Here is a 17484-nt window from a genome sequence, read left to right as displayed (position 1 = left end):
AATGGAATATTACCTCAGCCATAAAAAGGAACAAAATTGGATCATTTGTAGCGATGCGGATGAATCTAGAGTCTGTTGTACAGAGTGAAGTAAGACAGAGAAAAATAGGCACCCGTGCGAACATGGCGCTGCGCGCGGTGTGGAGCGTGCGGGCCGCGGTCGGCGGCCTGCGCGCCATCTCGGCACCCAGCGCGCCCTGCTCGCCACGGCCCTGGGGACTGCGAGCGGGTGCAGTCCGGGAGCTGCGCACCGGCCATGCTCTGCTGTCAGTGCGGAAATTGACAGAAAAACACGAAGTGGGTAACAACAGAAAATGGTGTCGGAACAGTGGGAATCAGCAATTTTGCACAGGAAGCTTTGGGAGATGTTGTTTACTGTAGTCTGCCTGAAGTTGGGACAAAGTTGAATAAACAAGAGGAGTTTGGTGCTTTGGAAAGTGTGAAAGCTGCTAGTGAACTCTATTCTCCTCTATCAGGAGAAGTAACTGAAATTAATAAAGCTCTAGCAGAAAATCCAGGACTTGTCAACAAGTCTTGTTACGAAGATGGTTGGCTGATCAAGATGACATTCAGTAACCCTTCAGAACTAGATGAACTAATGAGTGAAGAAGCATATGAGAGATACATAAAATCTATTGAGGAGTGAAACTGGAACCCCTAAATAAACTACTTTGAAACAACTTAATCTAGCATAGTTGTCTTAAATTAGTGGTAGATAGATATTCAGAAAGCAACTTTTAGCAAAAGAAACTACTTTTAACAATGTTTCCTGAAGAAAATACCCCTTCACTTTCTAATGACTTCAGATAAACACTGCATCTTTTTCCACAGCATCCTGTGATTTTTAGGCTAGGCTCCAGTTATAATATTCAGAATTCCTGAAATTATCTCAGGTAAAACTAATTACAAAAATTATGTAATTCAAGGATAACATGGTTATCTTAAACCTTGTATGACTTGTAACTTGCTTACAGCTATCCTTGGATTTGGGTCAAAATTATCTTTCCACTAGAAATAACTGCCAGTGGAGAAAAGTTTGTTAGCTGTATAGTGTCCAGTGAAGAATATTACTATCTGAATTTTGCAATACACTGTGTTTGCTGGTGCTATTTTTATACAGTGAAGCAACAGCCTTGCAGGAGAATAAACAATAAAAAAAAAAAGACAGAGAAAAATAAATATCATATATATGAAGAAAAATGGTCCAGATGAACCTATTTTCAGGACAGGAATAGAGACACAGATATAGAGAACAGACGAGTGAACACAGGGCTGGATGGAGAGGGTGGGACAAATTGAGAGAGTAACATTGACCTATATACACTATCGTGTGATAGTGTATAGAGAGCTAGTGGGAAGCTGCTGTATCACACAAGGAGCTCAGTTCAGTGCTCTGTAGTGATCTAGAGGAGTGGGATGAAGGGAGTGGGAGGAAGAGTGAAGAGGGAGGGGATGTATGTATACATATAGCTGATTCACTTCATTGTACAGAGGCAGCCAACACTATATTGTAAAAAAAAAAAATTACACTCCAATAAAAAAAAAAAAAACTCACAGTCCAGTGGTAAAGCAGACATTAATCACATATAGAAAAAAAAAATGTAAAATTAAAGTGGGTACATCATTGGGTCTCAGTAAGAGTTGGTTAGATAAATGAATGAGTAATGACACCAACATGCAAATGAGATCTTTTATTTAAGGACCTTGGAGAACTTCACAAATGCTAATTCAAATTCACTCCAAATATTTTGGAGGATCAGTGGGATCTGGTACAAAACCACTTTCATTTAGAATTCAGATTAGGTACATAACCCATAGCCTCAACTTGAACCTCAGAGTTTCAAGACAGAAAAGCCATCCTAGGACTCCAGGGTCAGATATAGTATCCACAATATGTTCTGTGTTAGATTCTTTAGCCCTGTTCAAAAAGCCCAGATTGTAGTTGCATGATGAGCCTTGAGTAAATGCCCTCTGTGCAATGTAGGTCCTGCAGGTCAGAGGTTACACCTCCCCCATTTCCTTGTAAAGTACCCTCTATGCTAAGTCGCTTCAGAGTTGTGTCTGACTCTGTGCAACCCCACAGACGGCAGCTGGATACATGCTTATTGCCCTGTTAGTTTATCTCTTTTTTAATACAATTGGTGTTTGAGTTATTTCTAAGCACCAGGTGCTCACTGGCCAAGTCCTCTAAGTACATCTCATTTAATCCTCATAACAAACCTGTTAGGCAAGAGTTGATAACAATATTTTGAAGAAAACTAAAGCCCAGTGACATAAGGTAATTTTCCAGAGGTCACTCAGCTAGAAAGTGATAAATTGAGATTTGAACCCTGGTCTCTTGAGAAAGAGCCCCTGCTTTTCCATATACCACACTGCATTTTTACTCATCATTAAATGGATATTTATTATCTGTTGTGTTTTCTGTAACTTTCTGGAGACATTACAATTGACACAGGATGCCATTTCACTATTTTTATGAAGTCTATCCACCTCAGCATTTATCAAATCCCAGAGAATCCTGTAGAATTCTTTAGCTGCAGGCAAGTCTGAGATGTAAACTATTCTAAATAGGGGAATGACATAATCAGACTAGCAGTGCAGAGAGATTACTGTGCCTGCTAAGTGGAGTAAGAATAAAAGGGGTGGGGATAGAAGTCCAGAGATGGCCTGCAGTAAATGTATGGCATGGGAACAGAGGTATTACAGAAGTGGCAGCTATGGGTCTCAATCTCTAAGTAGAGGTTGGGGTTGAGCAAGAAGAAAAAGAAGAAATTGCTATTACCTGCAATCTGCTGGTCTGAGTGATTCAATGTACCATTCAGCTGGATGCCAATCACCGGCAGGCGCAAGGGGTGGTTTAGTATTTGGCTATGTCGAACGTTGACTCCCACGTTCCTGACCTCTAATAAACACCATGAATCTCTGTGCTCAAGACAGGTAATCATTGTTTTTTCTAGAAAAATGCCTGTGTCTCTATTTCTAAATGAGCCATGCTGCTCATGGTTTATTGATTGCTCTAATTTAATGCCCGGAGGTAATATCCTATTGGTCCCTGAGGAGGAAAAGGCACTTGAAAACCAGAAAAGAACAGATGACTCCGTTCATATGGCTTAATCAGTCTGGAAACCACAAGCTGGCAGCATGGGGCTCACTGACAGCCAGGAGGGAGTCTTGGCTCAGCCAGGCAACTTCATTACTGTGTGTTTCCCACATAAGCTCATTTACTCACTTCTCTTGTTTAATTATTGCATTTGGAACCATCACAGTGAAGTGAAAGTCACTCAGTCGTGTCCGACTGTTTGTGACCCCAGGGACTATACAGTCCATGGGATTCTCCAGGCCAGAATACTGGAGTGGGTAGCCCTTCCTTTCTCCAGGGAATCTTCCCAGCACAGGAATTAAACTCAGGGCTCCCACATTGCAGACAAATTCTTTACCAGCTGAGCCATGAGGGAAGCCCTTGGGATCATCATAGGTGTTCAAAATTTGGAGGTTTTAAAACAAGGGGACAAAATTTAGACCCTAAAATCATGGAGAAGGGAGCTGTTCCTAACCAATCCCAAGAAATGATTTATGGAAAACAGTTTTGTGGCTGCCACATCCAAGCCAATTCTGGGAGTTTGAATTCAACTAAAAATGGAAACAGTGGCAGATTTTATTTTCTTGGGCTCCAAAATCACCACAGACAGTGACTGGAGTCATGAAATAAAAAGTTGCTTTCTCCTTGGAAGGAAAATTATGACAAACATAGATAGTGTATTAAAAAGCAGAGACATCACTTTGCTGACAAAGGTCCATATAGTCAAACCTATGGTTTCTCCAGTAGTCACACATGGATGTGAGAACTGGACCATAAAGAAGGCTGAGTGCCAAAGAATTTATGCTTTCGAACTGTGGTGCTGCAGAAGACTCTTGAGAGTCCCTTGGACAGCAAGAAGATCTAACCAGTCAATCCTAAAGGAAATCAACCCTGAATCTTCATCGGAAGGACTGATGCTGAAGCTGAAGCTCCAATACTTTGGCCATCTGATGCAAAAAGCCAACTCACTGTAAAAGACCCTGATGCTGCGAAAGACTGAGGGCAGGAGAAGGGGGCAACAGAGGATGAGACGGTTGGATGGCATCACTGACTCAATGGACATGAGTTTAAGCAAACTTTGGGAAATGGTGAAGGACAGGGAAGACTGATGTGCTGCAGTCCAGGGGGTTTCAAAGAGTTAGACATGATTTAGCGACTGAACACCACCAATCTATCCACAGACAGTATAAAATATCTCGGGCATCCCAGTCAGATTCACAAATATTGTTCTGGATTCTCCTGCCTCATCACCACCACAGACTGGCCTGTGCTATGTCCCTGTGTTTATAATGTTTCTTTGGCCTCTCTGGGCATCCTAACTTATCCTTTGGGCCCCCATGCATGCTCATCTCTTCAGGTTCTGGCTCCACCTTGGGACACTCTCACCCAGGTCTCTTGTGGGCTGACATCACATATGACCTTCATGTGGCTCCTGAATACTCATCTAGGAATTAACTTCTGACTGAAGTCTTGTATAGATTTACTCCAACACCTTTGAAACCAAGCTTAGGGAAATCCAAAACATTTGCTTTTAGTTTCATTTACTTCCTTGTGATGAGGTTCCTCTGTCAGTTAGCCTTTCTACATAGCACCAGCTGTTCCTGGTCAATCTGTGCCTCTCTGAGCAATGCTGCCTAGTACGTGAGTGTAAGGAGAAGAGTATGGAGATTCAGGATGAAATAAGAAAGTCAAACAATGGTACTAAGTAGCAGTGGCTACTGGTGAAACTCTCCTGGTCAGAGAGAATCATTTTTCCTCTTCTAAGCAGTAATTATTATAGACAGACTTTTGAGTTGAACACTTCCCTGAGACATAGGAGGGCTTGGTTCTGAGTTATCCAGGAAGAAGCCCTATTTTTTCATCTGGATGAAGTCAGAAACACATTTGCAAGATGGACAAGCAGAAAGCTGAGATTTTGACAGTGTTAAGCAGGGCCACTGACCTATCTTATCAAGCTTATTTCCCAAGTAATTGAACCTTTTTTTTTTTTTTCCTCATTCCATTTCTATCACCAGACAGATCAATAGGTTTATTTGTCTCTGGGGAGATGACACAGAATTTCTTTACCTGGAAGTGTAAATTAGTCCATTCACTGATGGGAAGGCCCTCCTAGTAAGAGGGTCATCAATAACTACTTTAAAAGCCAGAAAAAGTAGTGGAAACTAGATTTTTTTTTTTTCTGGCTTTCATAATAGCGCATTTTCATTGGTGGTATTTGATAAATGGACCCAAGTTTCCATCTAAATTCCATTCTCCACATCAAGGTTATTATTTCAAAGAGCAGAAATCAAAATCTATATGGTAGCAAAGCCTTTTAAAAGTGCATTTCATAGAGGACCTATTTTATGGGAGGTTAATAAGGTATCAACGAAAAAGAGCTGAATCCTCAAATAATCTTGGGTTATCAAAGTTAAACGGTTTTCTCTGTTTTGCAGACTTTGAAATGCAAGCATGAGACTAACCAAGCAACAAGGGCACAAAATTTAAGGAAGCACTTGTTCTTAGGGCAGCACAAGCACAGGCTTGTCACTTGCATGAAGCTGAGAGTGAGTTCTTCCTTAAAATTTGCATCAATACTCCTTTTGCCTTTTCTTACTCCACATCCTGCTAATTTGTATTGTGAATAACTTTCAAGATTAGGGCATATATGCAGTATATAATACACAACTTACTTGGTCAAGGAACTTGGACGTGTATTTGTAGAATAGGTAGTAAAGAAGGATGTCCTTGGCAGGTGGACAGCACATTCTGGAGAAGCTGTGCTTGGGTGCAAATTCTTTCTTCTGAATCCATCTTATTTTTCTGTTCTGGTAATTTTATGGTGAGCTCACATTTTCTGTAATCTCTGTGTCAGCAATGCAAAAATCTCTGTTTCCTCATGAGCAGCATTTATCAGGGTTCTTTTTTTAAAATGTATTTTTAAAAAATGTATTTCTTCTTTGTTGATGGATTCATTGCCTTTATCAGTGTGAATGATGCCTTGGCAAAAATGGGAGTGGGGATAGCCCATTAGACATAGGGATACAAATTATCCTTGATAGAGAAAATCTCTGTTCATCAATACTGATGCTGTGTCATCAATTTAATAGCTGAATGCAAAGGACCATTAAACCTAGCTGTGTTTGCCATATCATTATTTATAATAGTGCCCAAGGGTAACACGTATTTAACTCCATGATGGATTGACATAACAAATGCATGGTGATCAATCATATTTTATAAACACTTGTTACCAGGCTACATGTGGAATGTGAAGGTTGACTTGTGGTATTTCAGTGCTTCCCTGTCTAGACTGTTGCTCTGGGCTGGTGTGGGGCCACCTCTGATGGGAACTTTATCCTCAGATCCAGAGTCAAAGCTGGTAGTTCTACTTTGATATTCAGTATCATCTTGCCATCTAGCTTAATCTTTGGGAGGGGGCTGGTATGGAGAATTTGCCAGTTCCTCCTTATCTAGAATGGCTCCTCTTTTTAGGTCCCCACCAAGTCATGAGTTTTTCCTTTGCCCATGAATCTCTGCTTTTACTGTTTTCCTTTTGCCATTTGCCTTTAAAGCAATCAATTTCCACTCTTCTCCAAGTTTCCCCTCACTGCAGCTATTTTGTGTTTCCCTTCACTAGAGCTATTTTTTAACTTGTCCTCCTCTTTGAGCTGATCAGGAACAACTTCACTATGAGCAAGAGTAGAGGAGACTGTGCCAGAGTTTCCCTCCCATGCAGGGAATGTTTTGTAAAGTTTAGTCACCCCATGGGGTTAGCCCTCTGCCTATGACAGTTACTTGTAACTTAGAAACTCCACATCCTGTGGGGCCAAAAGAAAGACTGAGATAGTTATTGAGAGTCATTCCAGAGAGAAAAATGTCTGATGGAAAGATATGCCTCTCCCATCAGAATGAGGTTTTTTTTTTTTTTTTTTTCCCCCTGTGTGAATATTGAGGCTGATATGCAAGAATCTGACAAGGCTGCCTATAGAAACTGGACCCTGTGCTTAGGTGGAGTCTTCTCTGAAATGCGGAGGCATTATTTCAAATACCAATAATAGAAGAAGAGACAGGTCTTTAGAGAGGAGAGAGAGAGAATTCTATACCTCTGTTTTGGTATTTCTTTCTTAGGTCTTGGCCAGGATGGCAAATACCTGGCACGGACATAGCATTCCCCTACTACTCCCTGTCCATCCTCTTATCCTCGCCCATTGCAGACATCACCAATCAGTCGTTATACTTTACTCACTCAGACTCTTCCTCAATCCAGCATCCCAGGCAGGCCTTGTCTATTGTTCATAGTTGGAATACAAGATTAAAACCTGTTTCCTATTGTCAGTTTCAAATCTGATGAGTCAGGATGCATGTTTGTAGGGTGGTTTCTAGGAGGAAAGAAACTACCTGAATGTCATTGTCTTACCCATCGGGGCAGGGATAGAAGCCCTGAAGAGTGAGCCATATCATGTAAACCACATCGTTTTCACTTACTTGTACTCACTGGGTTTATTTTCTTTGTTCCTATCTGCCTTTAGCAACATGTGGTTTGAATAACTTGACTTTGTCATAGCTGGACCACATAACACCCAGAGGAGAACAGTATGGCCATGATTGGGTCAGAGTTAAGTGGGAAGCTGGTTACCTTGAGACTACTAATTAATAAACACTCCTAGGAAATGTAGGTCCTATAGTTCAGCTGCTTTTTCTTGCTCTGGGATTCTTCCTCCTACTGACAACTTTAGTGATCCAGAGTGTTCTATTAGAGAAAGTAGCTTTCTTTTTTACCACCTTGACAAGACTCAAGAATCATAATGAGCCAGCAAAAAATATTTCATTCACAGAAATTACCATCCCATCCATCTTCTTCCCACCTCTCATTTTCAAAAAGTCATGTGTTTTCCATGACAAGTCCTAATTTTAGGTCAGGTACCAAATCTCAGAGCTCCCTGATGACTCAAGCCCCAACATCCAATCAATATAGTATTGATGATGATGATTTCCCTGGCATGAGTTTCTAAGAGAACCACAGGAAATGTCTTCTCCTGTTCTACTCAAATGGTTAGCTTTTAAGATGCTCTCTGGAGCTTTGATCTATGAAGAGGTGAACAAATTGGCAAATGTGGACTTTTTAATATCTTATTATTCATATTCACAAACAATTACCTTGGCAAGCAAGTATGTGCTCTATAAAGCTAAGTACTGATTTGACATGTGAATCAAAAGAGAATTTGTAAGCTACCTGCAGGCAGGTACTCTTGGAAGACTCAGCTTGGCATGTAATCTAGGGAATTTAAAAGATTTGGACACATAATAACTACTAAATGGACCATCATTCTCCTCTGTGTCTCTCTGGTCTTATACAAATCATTCATTTGGTAGGTTCTTTGTAATTCCACTAATTAAGGGCGAACTATTGGTCTTTTTGGCCCTGAGTCAGGATTCTACAAAATTTTTCTTCAAAGCCCAAACATCATCACAACCAAAAACACAGGGTGGAATTAAGATACAGATTTAAGATACATTTTTTAAACTGTTAATTGGCATTTGACCTGATGTCTGGCTTGGCACTTCTTGGGATTCCCCTCCCCTCTGCAGCCCAGATCTGAGAAACATGAATCCACTTTCATTCAAGTGAGTTATCTTTGGGATTTTATTGGTTTCATACCCTAGGTAAGTGGGTAAGAGTCAATCAAAGGGCCAATGAACAAAAGACAGAGAGATTCACTATGAAGGTACTAAGTCCATTCTGTGCACATATATACTATTGTTTCAACCATTACCTCATTCATTCAACTCAACACCATCCCCTAACACATTCTCCATAGTCTGCCAAGAAACACAAAATGTACAAAATGAGTTTTAAACTGTGTCACTGCCCTCAAGGAGCTTGCTCTCTAGTAGGGAAGCTAAAACACATATTGGAAGTAACCTAAAACCAGAGTGAAGTCGTCCGGAAATTTATTAGGAACTGTGGAGAAAGGTCTGAGTGAAAACAACAGAAGCATGTTGTGTTGTGGGTTCTCACTGCACATGAGAACAGGGACAAAGTCTTTTCTTTGAAAAGTGTGCCAGGAAAAAAAGTAAGTGTATTTAATAAATACTTGATGAATGCAACTGAGAGGAAACATGGAAGAATCCTGAAGATCTTTTTTGAAGCAGAACTTGAAGGAAATATGGAGGTTGGGTTAACAAAGAGGAAGGAGGAGGAAATTCTATGTAGGAAACTGAAGGAGCTTAGAAATAATGAGGGGATAACTTGCTGGAGCAGAAGGGAAGGACAGAGAATACGAAAGAGAAACAGCGTACATTGGTGACATTGATCTTTGGTTTGGACTTTTTCCCAAATCTGACCCCTGTCAGAAGTACGTAGAGAAACAACACATGCTCTTGATCCTAACCACATAATGAGGATATTGCATTGTTCTCATGTCTTCCTGGGGGTCTTCTGGATCTAAGACAAAAGTCTTAGCCCAGCATTCTCAAATGTTAGTATACACAAGAATCTTTTGGAAGGATTGTTAAAACATAGATTTCTGGGTCCCATCAACAAACTTTCTGATTCAGCATATTTGGGGTAAGGCATGAGGATTTGTACTTCTAACAAGTCCTCTGGTGATGCTGATCTGCTAGTTCTGGGACCACAGTTTGAAAACCACTGTTTTAGATAAATATACAGTTATCTTTCCCTCATATTTACACCATTATCCAAGACATAGAATCAAATGCCATAAGATGTCTGTGATGATTAGATCTTTTAATAATGTTTTCTGAAGGCAGTTGTTTCAAAGTTGTTCAGATGGTGTAAGATTTCTGGAATAAAACTGCATTGATTTTCAATGTATAAATGGCTATAACTCCAAAGTTCCTGCTGTTAATTGGATGCTGAGAACTCAAAACAACAAAGTTAAATAGTATTTAACTAGGTCTCCAGGTCACCAAAAAAGCCCAGGTCACCTGGAATACAGCTAATGCACTCAGTTCGTCATGCTGATACTGCTAAGTTGCTTCAGTCGTGTCCGACTCTGTGTGACCCCATAGATGGCAGCCCACCAGGCAAGAACAATGGAGTGGGTTGCTATTTCCTTCTCCAATGCATGAAAGTGAAAAGTGAAAGTGAAGTCGCTCAGTTGTGTCCGACTCTTAGCAACCCCATGGACTGTAGCCCACCAGGCTCCTCCATCCATGGGATTTTCCAGGCAAGAGTACTGGAGTGGGGTGCCAAAATAACACCATGGCCAAACCACCAGTTAAATCAAACACAACCTTTAACATGTGTGCTTCATGCTGACAGATTGATACTAAGATGTTACATACCACTAACTTTGCCAACAAAGGTCCTTCTAGTTAAGACTATGTTTTTTCCAGTGGTCATGTATGTATATGAGAGTTGGACTGTGAAAAAAGCTGAGTGCTGAAGAATTGATGCTTTTGAACTGTGGTGTTGGAGAAGACTCTTGAGAATCCCTTGGACTGCAAGGAGATCCAACCAGTCCATCCTAAAGGAGATCAGTTCTGGGTGTTCATTGGAAGGACTGATGCTAAAGCTGAAACTCCAGTACTTTGGCCACCTCATGCGAAGAGTTGACTTATTGGAAAAGACCCTGATGCTGGGAGGGATTGGAGGCAGGAGGAAAAGGGGACAACAGAGGATGAGATGGCTGGATGGCATTACCGACTCGATGGACATGAGTTTGGGTAAACTCCGGGAGTTGGTGATGGACAGGGAGGCCTGGTGTGCTGCAATTCATGGGGTCGCAAAGAGTCAGACACGACTGAGGGACTGAACTGAACTGAACTGAACTGAAGTTTTGATAAATTTATTTCAGTATATTGGGAACTTCACTAACTGAATGATCTTTAACCAAAGAATATAGAGTAGCATGGCATAAAAATAATGAAATTGTGCATAAAGGAGTTCTTAAAATCTTTGTGCCTTTTAAGTCAGATTTATACTGGAGGCTCATGAAATTGTGCATAAAGGAGTTCTTAAAATCTTTGTGCCTTTTAAGTCAGATTTATACTGGAGGCTCTGGAGAAGGCAATGGCAACCCACTGCAGTACTGTCGCCTGGAAAACCCCATGGACGGAGGAGCCTGGTGGGCTGCAGTCCATGGGGTCGCTAGGAGTTGGACACGACTGAGCAACTTCACTTTTACTTTTCACTTTCATGCATTGGAGAAGAAAATGGCAACCCACTCCAGTATTCTTGCCTGGAGAACCCCAGGGACAGCAGGGCCTGGTGGGCTGCCGTCTATGAGGTCGCATACAGTTGGACACGACTGAAGTGACTTAGCAGCAGCAGTATATTGGAGGCTGGGGTTCAGAACATCTGCTTCTTGTATATACCTCTTCTGAGGGTTTCTGTCTACACAAGTTGCCACAATGGTAGAGCATGAGAATAGGTATTTGTGAACCCCTTTTGCTCAGGAGGCTGACCAGATGACCTAGTCACTTTTGCCACTCTGAATGTTGAATGGTTTATTGAGTCTTGAACTCTTTAGTAAGTTCTGTGAGACCTAGTGGTTTAGCAGTTCCCAGAATCCTGAGACTGGAGCAAAACCCCTAATATCTTCTTCCTTTTACTCAGGAATTGTTACCTAACTCACCCAAACTAAAGGCCATCAAAATTCCTTTTAATAAAAGTAGCCTAACTGACATATACTCCAATGGAAAAATGCCCTAGTGACAGATTTGGCACATAGTTGCAAAATCGGGATAGTATTTCTTTCTTCTCCCCGCAGATCACTGCACCTGATGGACGAGGACATTAAAATCCTCAGAGCTTTGAATTCATCAGAACTGAAGGCACATCAAAATGCAAGGAATTAAGGCACAGACAGTACATAAAAGAGAAAGGAAGAATGAGAGTCAGGAGATCAGCCCTCAACACAAAAGAAGGTGCAAAGCATTGAAGAGTTGCATCTAGAAATAATTAGCTCTGCCAGCCTCTGTGAGGCTTTGGCCAATTGGTCCAGGCCCACTAGGGATAATGAGGGTTAGGACTGCTGCCAGCAAGCTCAGCTCTAACATGAATCAGAGGACAGTGTGTTCCAGATACTCACTCTGCACTCATGTAATGTAGATTTACAGGGTCTGAGCACTGTTCTGAGGAGTTCTGGTATTCTTAGATTCATTGAATGGGAGCTTACTCACCATGCCTGTCTCAAGTATCACCAGAATTTTAGTAGTTCAATAGTTATTTGGGGATCATTGCTTTAGGATTCTCTAATTTAAAGATAAGAAAACTGAGGGCAAACATCACTAAATTTATTCATGATAGTATTGTTTTAAAGTCTTTTTCTACTTATTCTTAGCTCAGAGGGAGTAAAAACTTCATCTTAACAATCTATTCAGTCACTTAAATTGTGGGGTCATTTATAATATCTCCCCACACTTACTCTTCCACACCAGCAGCTACACTTGTAAATTTTTAAATAGCTGTCACATATCTCATTTGCTCCTTTCAACCACCCTTTGAGATGGGCAGAGGTATAATTTCTATTTTACAATTGAAGAGGATAAAGCTGAGAAAGGCTAGGCCACTTTCCTGAAACCCAGATTTTCTGATGTGTAGTCCAGATGCCTTTCCAAAAGAGAACATATTTGGAAACAATTTGTAAACTAAAATTTGAAATAGAAATGCTAGCCTTTATTATAACCCTCACCTTAAGCCCCATATCATATTCTCTGGACTACTGCAAAGGTCTGTCATTAAAGACAGTGTCTTCTTTGTATTTTCAGTTCTTTGCACACTTTGCAATTATAGGAATTTCCCACAAATTAAGTCAGAGTCTCCACTGGATTATAAATAAGATCCTTTGGAATGCTGGTGACTTTAAAAATTTCTCCCAAAACCATTCTGAGCCTTGGCTGAATCACTGTGACCATTTTCTTCAGAGACTTCTTTTTGACACCAGCATTAACCTATCACCACCAAAACCATTTGTTTATTCATTCATTCATTCATCATTTTGTAGGCAACTACTGTGTGCCAGACACTGTGTTGAAGGCTGAAGATACAAAGATGACAAGGCAGAATATCTCTTTTCCCAGGAGGTTATAATTTAGTGTAATTTAGGGAGGTGAGGTGCTAAATGGAGGAGGGGGAAAAAGGTGAGACAGGAAACTATGCCAACAATGAAAATATTTTTGCTATAGTTGAAGTGCAGACAGGATACTGTGAAAACACAGAAGAAGGTTCTGATTCAGAAAGAGGGGTCAGAGAAGGCATTTTGGAGGAGATAATACTCATCCTGGGAACAAGCCCTCTGTAAGGACCACCTGCCTTTCTGAATCTGAAGGAGAGCTCTTGGTGCAAGTCAAGATGGCTACAGATGGCAGGGAATGCTTCTTTATAGTTCTATATTCTACCAGATGAGGGAAACTTGTATGGCAAAAGGGGAAGGATCAAGGAAGAATAATAATGAAGTCTTGCTGACATCTCAGCCTAAAGTTATATTAAGTTATATTAAACTATATAACTTTTCTTAAAAGTGTTTGGTCCAAGGATCCATTTTACAGATAAGCAGACACTCACTGAAATCAAGTGAGTATCCCAAAGACAGGAAATCATTGACTGGGATAACTCAAACCCAAGTCTCAGGCTTCCCTGGTGGCTCAGATGTTAAAGACTCTGCCTGCAATGTGGAGAGACCTGGTTTGATTCCTGGGTTGGAATGGCAACCCACTCCAATATTCTTGCCTTGAGAATTCCATGGACAGAGGAGCCTGGCGGACTACACTTCAGTCCAGTTCAATCACTCAGTTGTATCTGACTCTTTGTGACCCCATGGACTGCAGCTCATCAGGCCTCCCTGTCCATCACCGGAGCTTGCTCAAACTCATGTTCATCGAGTTGGTGAGGCCATCCAACCATCTTATCTTCTGTCATCCCCTTATCCTCCTGCCTTCAATATTTTCCAGCATCAGGGTCTTTTCCAATGAGTCACTTCTTTGTTGGACTGTATGAAGCTCAAACTTATTCCTTTTGGCCTGTCAGTGTGCACAGAAAACAAAGACAAAAGAGCCTATTTCTAATTTAAAGAGAAACATATTTGGGGAGGGGGCAGCAGTGCTCAGGATACTTAGTGATAGTGATAGTGTTGGTGTTGGTCTCTCAGTCGTGTCTGACTTGTTGTGAGCCCATGAAGTGTCTCTTGAGAAATCTGTATGCAGGTCAAGAAGCAACAGTTAGAACCGGACATGGAACAACAGACAAAGTATTGGAGTTTAAGCTTCAGCATCAATCCTTCAAATGAATATTCAGGACTGATTTCCTTTAGGATTGACTGGCTGGATCTCCTTGCAGTCCAAGGGACTCTCAAGAGTCTTCTCCAACACCACAGTTCAAAAGCATCAATTCTTCAGTGCTCAGCTCTCTTTATGGTGCAACTCACACATCCATACATGACTACTGGAAAAACCATATCTTTGATTAGATGGACCTATGTTGGCAAAGTAATGTCTGTGCTTTTTAATATGCTGTCTAGGTTGGTCATAGATTTTATTTCAAGAAGCAAGTGTCTTTTAATTTCATGGCTGCAATCACCATCTGCAGTGATTTTGGAGCCCCTCAAAATAAGGTTTCTCATAGTGGGTTTCCACTATTTCCCCAACTATTTGCCATGAAGTAATAGGACTGGATGCAATGATCTTTGTTTTTTGAATGTTGAGTTTTAAGCCAGCTTTTTCACTCTCCTCTTTCACTTTCATCAAGAGGCTCTTTAGTTCTTCTTCACTTTCTGTCATAAGGGTGGTGTCATCTGCATATCTAAGGTTGTTCATATTTCTCCCGGCAACCTTGATTCCAGCTTGTGCTTCATCCAGCCTGGCACTTCGCATGATGTACTCTGCATATAAGTTAAATAAGCAGGGTGACAGTATACAGACTTGATGTATTCCTTTCCCAATTTAGAACCAGTCTATTGTTCCATGTCTAGTTCTAACTGTTGCTTCTTGACCTGCATATAGATTTCTTAGGAGACACTTCATGGGGTCACAAAGAGTCAAACGTGACTGAGAGACCAACACTATCACTATCACTAAGTATCCTGAGCGCTGCTGCCCCCTCCGCAGATATGTTTCTCTTTAAATCAGAAATAGGCTCTTTTGTCTTTGTTTTCTGTGTGTACTGACAGGCCAAAAGGAATAATGTTGAGCTTCATACAGTCCTGAGCTATTTAACTGCACAGTAATTTGGGAGAATAAGCTTCCCTTGGCCTTATGGTCTTACATAAATACAGAAAAGACCTGTCTGATAGGTTCAAATGAGCACTCCCCAAAGATCCCTCTGCTTCTAAAATATTTATCTCTTAGGAGCCAGAGTGTCCACCATAAGTGGGGCGAAGTTGGATGGCAGAGACTTCTGATAAGAAAGCATAATCTATTGTTACAATCTTAGGGTTCATTATTTTATCAATTATGAGCAGCTTTGTTACCACCAAAAACTGTAAGAGAACTGAGACATCAACTTGGAGTTGGGTGAAAAAAATAAGGTAAAAAATATATCCTGGATCTATAGGGAATTTCTGAAGGGATTGATAATGGGAGACTTTGAGTAACTATAAGGGGCTTGGAGGTGAGTACACAGATGATTTGGGAAGACAGAGCTAATGCTAAAAATGTAGCAAGGGATGGCAGTCAAGATGTCTCTGCTCTTACTGTCCTATGTGCTTCTGAGAACTATATTGGTCCTTTGGTTTTCCACCTGTATGTACTGTAGTATCTGAGACTTCTTGGAGCATTTCAAGGATATTCTTGGAGAAAGTGCAATCATGGCAGAATGTATTTTCTTCCTTTGTTCTAAACTTCCAGGAACCTGTTCTATTTCTTATTGTTGTAGTTCATTCACTCAGTCATGTCTGACTCTTTGTGATCCCATGGATCACACCATGGAAGACTGTAGCACACCAGACTTCCCTGTCCTTCACTATCTCCTGGAGTTTTCTCAGACTCATGTCCATAGAGTTGATGATGCCACCCAACTGTCTCATCCTCTGTCACCACCTTATCCTCCTGCCCTCAATCTCTCCCAGCATCAGGGTCTTTTCAGTAAGCTGGCTCTTTGCATCAAGTAACCAAAGTATTGGAACTTCAGTTCAGTATCATCCTTTCAAGGGGTATTCAGGTTGATTTCATTTAGGATTGACTGGTTTGATCTCTTGACAGTCCAAGAGACTCTCGAGTCTTCTCCAGCACCACAGTTCAAAGGCATCAATTTTTGGAGCTCAGCCTTCTTTATGGTCCAACTCCTAGGTGTCCAAGTATGTCTACATTAGAAGAGACATTTCCCAAATACTTGGAGTACCCATCAAGCCCTATATGTTCATGGGATATCCATTACTGGGGCAAGAGAAGCAGAAGAGGCCCCTGTCCCCAAGGAGGGAGACATCATTGGCCTGTGACCACTGGCTGAGCGAGCAATAAACAGTGGTTCACATCCAAGGGCTTGTGTGTAATCCAGGATTAGGGACCATTGACTTTACCTTGGGGAGGCTGGGGAAGGTTTCATGGCAGACAGTAAAGTTTGAACTTGAAGAACAAGCAGTGTGGCCAGTGGAAGGGTAGGAAGCATTGCAGATGAGCTTGTGAAGTGGCTGCCCACATAATGGGGGGAGGAAAATAACCTTTCTGAGCAAAGAGAGCTTGGAAGAAAGGAATTGTTGGGCAAGGGAGTTGTAACTATAGGTAAAATATGGAGACTAATTAAGGAAGGCTGGGCTTAAAAGACCCAGAAAGGACTTCCTAACAGGGCTGGAAAAAGTCCCAAGTTCCCACAATGGTGTACAGGACTTTACACAAGGCATCCCTCCAGCAATTCCCTAGTGATATCGTCTACCACCTCTCCCCTTGCTCATTCTGCTCCATATATGGTTCCTCCTATCCCCCCCAAAGCTGTTTGGAACATGCTTGTCTCATGGACTTGGTGCTTGCGTTCACTCGTCCTAACACATTTTCCTCACAGGTTGAGTGTGGCCTGCTCCCTTCCCTCCTGGTTTGTGCTAACATGTCACCTCCTCTGAGGCCTTCTCTGACCATCCTAGTGACACTGTTCTCTCTCCTCGTTTTATTTGTCTTGCCTGTTTAATTTGTCTCTATAAGACTTGTGGCCATATGACATGCCACATATTCTGCTTAATTATTTGTTTTCTATCTTCCTTACTAGAATTCAAGGACCACGAGGGCAGAATTTTTTGGGTGTTTTATTAATGCTGTATTCTGAGCTTATAAAAGTGCCTGGACTCAGTATGTACCCAACAAAAATTTATTGATGAAAGAAAGTAAAGAAGGAGAAGAGAAAGAAGGAAAGAAAAGGAAGAAAGGCATGTTTACTTTCATGCAGTAAAGAGACTGATGAGGAAGACCCACAGCACATTTAAAAAATTTTTTTATTTATGTGTTTATTTTTGGATTTTTGGCTGCACTGGGTCT

The 17484-nt window shown here is 41.2% G+C and overlaps 1 protein-coding gene and 1 pseudogene across 2 annotated transcripts in view; one reads left to right on the top strand and one right to left on the bottom strand.

Moving 5' to 3' along the window:
* The window catches only part of CPNE4 (copine 4), a 686953-nt gene that overhangs the window by 78043 nt on the left and 591426 nt on the right, over nucleotides 1–17484 (bottom strand). The gene's annotated exons all lie outside the window — the stretch shown is intronic.
* LOC100299975 (glycine cleavage system H protein, mitochondrial pseudogene) lies at nucleotides 108–1134 on the top strand (annotated as a pseudogene).

Source organism: Bos taurus, chromosome 1 (assembly GCF_002263795.3).
Source record: "Bos taurus isolate L1 Dominette 01449 registration number 42190680 breed Hereford chromosome 1, ARS-UCD2.0, whole genome shotgun sequence".
Lineage (NCBI taxonomy): Eukaryota > Metazoa > Chordata > Mammalia > Artiodactyla > Bovidae > Bos > Bos taurus.
Note: the sequence above shows the minus strand (reverse complement) of the source record. Positions and strands in the feature narration are given on the sequence as shown.